At 45.1% G+C, this 7736-nt stretch overlaps 1 long non-coding RNA gene across 1 annotated transcript; it reads left to right on the top strand.

The window, feature by feature from the left end:
- The first annotated feature begins 506 nt into the window (after positions 1-506).
- On the top strand, positions 507-6583 carry LOC112950061. The gene is made up of 4 exons (XR_003249936.1): positions 507-589; positions 4800-4911; positions 5273-5345; positions 6420-6583. It is a non-coding gene; the product is annotated as an uncharacterized LOC112950061 (long non-coding RNA).
- Positions 6584-7736: the final 1153 nt, after the last annotated feature.

Below are 7736 nucleotides of genomic sequence, written 5' to 3'. Positions count from 1 at the left end.
TGCCAGACAACTTGCCTGCTTTCATCCAGAACTGAGGTTGTCCAGAAATAACAGTGCTCAGCCCAGTCCTGCCGTTGTATCCATAGTGACACTGCTTTATTTTGCACACTCTTCATCATAGCATCCCAGTTCAGCTTTTTGCTCTTAAGTTCGCATGATGGCATCGATATGTGCTTTAGCTGTGATATTTGAGTGAAGGAAATTTGAATTTCACCTTATTTCAGTTATTTCTAGGGAGATTTCCTCTCTGAACGTGTCCATCAGATCAGAACMGTTTGCCAGTGACCTTGGCAAGACGAATTCCATGTGCATCAGCAGCACCGCAGCCCCAGCATGTTGCACGTAAGGAAGAAGTGGGTGGTTCTTTAATGGAGAGTGTTCTGAAGTATTTAAAGCACCTCATGATAAAGCCGACTTTGTCCTAAGTAGAGATTTAAGGACTTTCACCCTGCTCCAGGTGCCGGCTGCTCACCACCACCGCAGGGAGTRGAGGGCAGAGCTCTGACTTGTATAAGCCTGGGAATGTGCGAGGCCTTGGGAGCTCCAGCAGTGCTGGGCAGAGCTGTCAGCGGTTCTGCCTCCGCTCTAGGTGAGTTGTTTGTACGTGGAGCCACCACGGATGTTAGGAAGGTGTTTTTGCCTTAAATTCAAGCTGCCTGTCCTAACTGTGGGGAGGCCTAATGGGAGAGCTACAGCTCATTTGGAACTTAAATTATTCTGATTTTCCTTTTTGTTGGGAGGGAACAGCTGAAAGGGCAGTGCTGAAGGACCACTGTTAAATTGTCTAAATTCCAAATAAAGCCCATTTTCTCCTCTCTGGTTTTAGGCTTTTGGGCTCAAAGATATAACCTGAATGAGGGTCTGCACGCCTGAGGCTGAGCATCTCCTTAGTACTTTGCAAAATTTCAGCTATAATGCAAAATACATTAAATGCAAAAATAGTGGTATAAATTGTCTCTCTTTTTTTTTGAATAAACACTGGCATAGTGTAACACAAGTCTGCTGCAGATGGGATGAGATGTGGTCTGCAACTTCACATGGTCCTAGTTAAAACGCCCGTTGAGTCACTGGAGCAGGGGTSTCTCCTGGTTCCAAGTGCGGCTCTTGCTGCAGCGCGTACGAAAGGGAGTGCTGGCAAACGTCCCCAAGTTGTTATTTGTGGATTTGCGACACAGAGTGACCTTCTATAATCAAGTCAAGGAAATGGAAAGAACCAAAACCACTGACAGGACTGACTCGAAGTATTTTGTGAGGTAATGGGCTCAGATAACATCTTAACCTTCTGGAGCAGACAGCTTCGAATTGGAGCCGGATCAAGTCCTCCCCCTGCCTTGCTCTAGCAACAGTCTTTTCAGCAGCTCAGTCGTGATTTTGACATTTTATTTTTCATTCCTGTGATGTAGCTCTTGTCCTTTCTGGTTTTAGAAAGAGAGCCTGAGATAACTGGCTTTTCTGATATTCCTGAGAGGTAAGGAAATGCTTTGGTGCGCAGCTTCCCTCATTCCTCATGGAATCTTTTTCTTGGGAATCCGTGGCAGAAGAGGTATCAGATGAGAGAAAAAATATTCACTCTCTCGCRCTGCATCTGTGCCCTGCCTACCAAATTTCTACAGGAATGTAASTGGTGTAAGAACCATTACTCATGATCCAAGTGGCTGCATGGAGGGCATGGCTTTTACTGGAAGGCTTTACTGCGTCTTTGGTGTCAATCAACAGCCTGTTGAGGCTGCCACAGATCTAGTTTATGCAGTCTGTGCTTCAGGGTAGGCTGGTTGAAGGCAGAGATTGCACCAATATGCACAGAAAATAAATAGAGTTGCAGAAAATGCAAAGCAGTCAGTCGGCTGGCAAAGGAGTCTGTGACAGGCACAAAGCTGTTGTGGGTGGTAATGGCTAGGGGAGCTTAACGTGTTTGTGAATGTGTTGCCTGAAAGAAGATTTGAGATTTTGTGGCGTATCTCTGTTCTGGGGCAGAGTGGCTGTTGGTCTTTTTTAAAATGTGTATATACATATACAGTATGTGCAAATTTCCCCTTTAGTAAACTGGGGCAAACTATTATATAGATAGCACCATTTTGTACAGAATCCTTACAGGGGACTTGAGACCTTCCAGTACCTTCGTCCCCTCTGCCTCTCCTTCGGGTAATTTCATCTTTATCTGATAATATATTTACAAATTATTTGTTCTGTCCCTAATGAAATGTGACCAAGTTCATTTGCCTAACTCCAGTGTATTCATGGACCTCGTGCTGGGCAGCACTTGGCTGCAAGAGAAGTAACYCCAAACGTTCGTGCCTGATGGTTATCGTGGGACCTTAGCAGCACCGCGGCATGGGTCATACTTCCGTCACTTATGACCTTGGCTGCTTACAAAGCCCTGGGAATTAAATGTTACTGAAACCCAGTCCCTGAAGCCCAAAGAGACACGTTTAATTGGACAATTCCAGAAATTCTCACATGCYGTCAGTTCTCCTTACAAGAAACGCTCCGGAAGGAACAGCCACTCTGTGGTCATGATCGTTAGAGCATCTCRTTCGTCGCATATTTGGGTGGTGATTCCCCTTTCAGAGAGGGTGCTGGGCAGCCCTGCTCCACATGTCGTACGTTATCAGGCTTTGTGCTTCCCAGTGGAAGCTGYTCTCCTGCTCCATCCATGGAACAGGAAAGGGGAAGGGAARGATAAAAGCCTCAGGCAGGTACAATCCGTATTTAAGATCTCCGAGTGCCAACTTCCAGAAGTCAAGAGTTGCTGTTTCTCCTGTATCAGTCTGAGCAGTCTTAGCAAGTACTGAGCCCTGCCTGCTCTTTGTAGATGGACCATTATATAGCATCCATCCATCTCATCTGTCTTCACTAGGAGACTGCACAGCTCCCCACTGTCCCGGAGAGCTTATACATCACAGTAAAAAATAGGGGATTTTTACAGCTAGAAATATGCTAGCAAGAACCGCTGATTCTCTGTCACTACCTCGGGCCATTAAATGTTTCTTCTTATTTGATCTTATTTTTAGAATGATTTATGGATGTTTGTTTATTACTTTCTTTAGAGAATTTGTGGGGTTTTCTGCACTTGACAGAGTTCGTTGCAAAATCAGCTGCCTCAAAATAGGAACTTTTTATGGAATGCAGCTATTATATGAAGTTGTTGCATACTCCTGTATGTACACTACCTCCTATATTTCTCCTCCTTTTTATTTTTCATAAGTTATTTTACAACCGTAATTTTCATGTCTTGCATTTTTCTCTCTCAAGTTTCCTATGTCCTGTGGTTACATCTTGTCCGTAAATCTTACGCTGCTTTGTTAMAAATAATGGGTCTGCTGTTTTTCTTCATTTAACAATCTGTTAGATTAATATTAATCCTTAAAGCAATTTAATATAGTTCTGTGGTTTAATAGTCTAACTTTKAATGCCCTGTGAAGGAGAAACTATAGACATTTTCATATGTAATGTACTTCCATTTCAAGTGCTGCCTGGTAATTCTTGTCAAGGCCTTCACCGAAATCCCTTTTTCATAGTGCTGCAGGCAACAGATGAAAAGTATAAGATCAAGGAAATCTTCCTGTGCAGTTTTGGAAATGAAATCTCAGAAGTGACTGGACAGCAAGTCAGGCTGTAACTTAACTGTTAAACGTGGTGTCTGAGCCGAAAAAGCGTTTACAGCTTCGGACTGCATGGAAGGCGTTGTACCAAGCAGGCAGAGAGAAGGCTGGTGTTTCTGATTTCAAGGCGGCTGCGAGGAGCTCTGCTTCCTTGTGTGCAGCAGGGGCTGCCGCCCTTGGAGCGCATCCCGCCGCACGGGCTGCTCGGCCCGGCGGCCCCGGGGGGCTGCGGTGGTGCAGGGAGCGTGGGCCCTTTGTGCGGGGCGCTGTTATTGTGCGCGCTCACAATGCGGGCCACAATGGCGCTGCCCTCCCTCAATGGCACCCGAGCAGCGCCGACGGGCGCGTAGCAGCGGGTTCTGAAAGCGRGGAGCCGAGAAGCTGGCTTGTATTGCCACGGCTTTCCAGGCCGGGCGCAAGGCCTCCTGCATCTCCAACAATTTGAAAGAATAATCTTGTTTTTATTTTTGTTTTATTAAGCAAATAATTAGCAGGCTGAAAAGCTGACTGGCTGGCAGTTGAGCTTGGGGAATAAATATGTATCCTTGCTATGCCTGAGTTTTATAACCATGTGGGGCAACGTGCTTCTGAGCAGACTGTGTGTTTGCCCCTCAGGGGGGGAAATGCAGAGCCCTGTGAATGCTGGGCCAAGCTTCTACCTCACCCCAGCACTGCAGCCCTGGCCAGGGGCTTTGGTTTCACAGTAACACGCTCCCCAGGCTCCAATTTCCCTGCTTCACCACAGGCCGTGCCCTTTGGTTATACTTAAATCAGCACATGCCTCATACAAAAGGAGAACCTGAGGCCCCAGGGCATCAATCATTAAAGGCAATATTGACACGGAAGGCGAATTTCAGCAGGGCTGGTATCCGGAAGAAAAACAAGCTGTGGTTATAATGATAAAAATGAAAAAGCCTGGGAACTGAGGGATGTGATGTTGAGTTTGGGTGGGTGACAAAGAAGGTAAATTAATTTGTAACTAATTAATTTGTTTTGCAAGGCTTTCTTGTACCTTTTCTACCTGAGCTTCTGGACAAGAAGTAAGTTCTTTGTGGTCCACAGCTATAGGAGTTCCTATGAAAATAGAAAAGCACCTGCAYGATGAGTAAAAAGTATTTTTAGTTTTCCAAAACTGTCAAACAAAGCAATTGTCTTTGGTATTTTAAATAAGCAACTTGTTTCACTCCCTTTTTTTAGTGACGTGGCTCTTTCTGAAAGAGGAGAATTAATTTCTAAGTTGACCACAATTGAGGARGGACAGGAGACCCTCAATGTGAACTGGCAAAGAACTCAGTAGATCAGAACACAGGTGAAATATATTGTGGAAATGATTTTGTTTCTGTATAATAGTACAAGAAAAAAAAAAAAAAGGATTATTAACTGCTGTGTGCATATGTTACACAAAAATTAAAAGATCAATAAAGACTGTGATTTGTCTAGACCATGGCTTTACTCTATCTTTATTCTTTAATTTATGTGCCTTTATTCTAGTCAAGTGCACTTGGGGCTTGTCAGAAAAAAATGTAGTATTTGGAAGCTCGTACGGGCGTTAAAAACTCTTCTTTGGTTAAGTTCTCTTAGTTTCACAGAGGGAATACTGTTCTTTCAAGTTTTTCTCTTTGAATTCTTGTTCCAATTAAAATGTGCTTTGAAATTGTCTTGTGTTCCAGACACCCTTGCCATGAGAAAATCCGAGATCCAGGAAAGCACAGGGAAAATGTGTTCCAGAGCCTTTTGAACCAGGTAATGCCACATTTAATTCACAGCATGGAGTACCAAGTCCCAGAAATATTGTCCTTGCCATTCACGGACCTCTGCACTCTCCACACGCCAGGATCTGGTCCATGCAAAAGCTCCCAGACATCAGTGCCTCTTTGCTTCAGGGCCTGAAGACAGATTCATAAAATATTTGTAGCTGTCAGTCTAGTGCATCAGCAGGAACTGCATCTATGCAGAAAACCCATCTGATGTAGTGTTAGGATCATTTTGGAATTGCAAATGTTCTACAGCTTTTTATTTTATATGTGTGTGTGTGTGTGTACATATGCATATTATATATTTTGTATATAAGATATGCATATGCATACTGTATATATTTGATCTGCATGTATATTTGATCTGCACGTGTGTGTATGTACTCATATGTATGTGTGAAATAGAGACACACACATATATATTGCCTTGGAAAACTCATAAACCTGACTTCGGGCTCTAATCTGCCTAAATATTCTTGAGAAATTGTAGGAGAATCTGTGATTTCTTTGGTACTAGAATGTCCAAATGTGGCTGGCGGAGATGAAAAATGTCTTTGCCTGAACTTTCAAATCTCATTTTGATTTGTCTTTGTTAGAAGCATGGTACCCAGCCTTTCTTCCTGTTAGAGTAAGCTGACAAGAGATGTCTTGTTATATAAGACCTTATTTTTACTCTTACAATTCTGTTAAACCTTTCTTGCTTGCTCTGACAGACCAGAGAACAGATTATCTGCTCTGGCCTCTAGATTTGCTTTATTTTTATGTTTCCCCGACATTAAAATAATAATAATAATAATAATAATAATTCAAAAATTGAAGCAACCGGGGCTATCCCACCCGAACACACTTTATTGAACAAATGTTTTTAAGATGAGGAAGTGCCAGAGGGTGGGTTCCTGGTGCGCGTTGCCCGAGGGCGTTTTGCACTTGCTGCTCTGTGTCCGGCTCTGGGCGGCTGTGGTCGCCCCAGCGCCGGGGATGGAGGCAGGAGGCCGCTCTGCGGAAGGGGACGAGGTGCAGCTGGCCTGGGTTTAGCCACTAATGAGAGCTGCTGTTTCTGCAGGTGCTGAGTGAGTCGCTTAAACCAGCGCCTCCTGCGTCCCATTTCTGGCGCTGCGACCTTGCGCATTTGGGCAAGTGTGAAAGCCAAAGGAACACGGAGTTTATGAATGCTGGAAAAAATTGGAGGGGAGAAAGAAATCAAGTCATGAATTTTGCACCTACATCTCGACTTCATCAAAGCCCCATAACTGCAGGAAACGGATGGTTTGGAAGCTCTCAGGTATGTTGCGCTGCATGGTGATTTGGGATCTGAGTACAGTAAATAAGGATGGAGGTCTTTTAATGACCATCAGCGAGGGAAATAAAACCTGGCATAGCTTTGCATTAAGGAAAGGTACCCGCTGCACGTCCTGGAGGAGGCCTAACWTCTGTGAGTAAGTGATGCTTTAGTAACGTTGGAGGAAAGCTTTAGTTTTGGCATTTCTGAATTAATAATTCTGACTCCATTTCAACTTAAAGGTGATAATTTTAGCAAGACACTTTACGCATTTACTTTGATAACRTTCACATAGCAGTGATGCTCTTGCTCGTGCTAGATGGAGACCAGTAGAAAGCGATGTTAGTTGGTCATGACTTTATTGAATGAGTAGTAAATAGGACTTTGAATGCAGACAATAGAGCAGAACAGTGTACTTTTAAATTTGGATMTAGATATTCTTGGATGCAACAGGAGTTCCTGTTACATCTTGAATGCAACACAGCAAGTGAGATAGAAAGCAGAAGGCAAGCTTTCTTCATAGAGAAACTCTTTAAGGGCTTAAAAAGAGGGGCTTTTTCGTGCTTTTTAGTTCGGATGTCTATTCAGTGAAACAGGGGTTTATACCAAACTGTGGTATAAAGTGTGGCAGCTAAGAAGGGCCTTCCGTTGTTTTTTGCCTTGGGAACAGTTGAGCAAGAAGGCAAACAAAGCCTGGGCAGCTCCGGGGCGTTGTTTCCCCAGGCCCTGGTGGGTGCAGAAGCGGTGCCAAGAGCACGGCTGGCCAGGGGGATGGATGGATGGATGGATGGATGGATGGATGGATGGAGGAAGATCTTGACCCTGCCAGCGCACAGCTGAGGACTCTCGCACCACATGCTCCAGCGGGGATTCATGCCTGCCTCCCAGCAGTGCATTTGCAAAGCTTGTCCGTGCTTGTCCCCCTTCCAGGGATACCCCTGGTAGTGCCTTTTCCCGCCTCGCTCTTGGGCAGCCTCACGGGCGCGGGGCACAGGSCGGCAGCGGGGAGCGAGACGCTGCCCGGCGCCTCCGCGGAGACCCTCGTGGGCGGCCGCAGGTGAGCGCGGCCGCGGCGCGGGGGTCTCGCGCGGGGCCGGCCCG

This window comes from Nothoprocta perdicaria, unplaced genomic scaffold (genome assembly GCF_003342845.1).
Source record: "Nothoprocta perdicaria isolate Ctin4 unplaced genomic scaffold, notPer1 scaffold_307, whole genome shotgun sequence".
Lineage (NCBI taxonomy): Eukaryota > Metazoa > Chordata > Aves > Tinamiformes > Tinamidae > Nothoprocta > Nothoprocta perdicaria.
The sequence above is the reverse complement of the archived record's forward strand: the minus strand, read 5'-3'. Positions and strand labels throughout refer to the sequence as shown.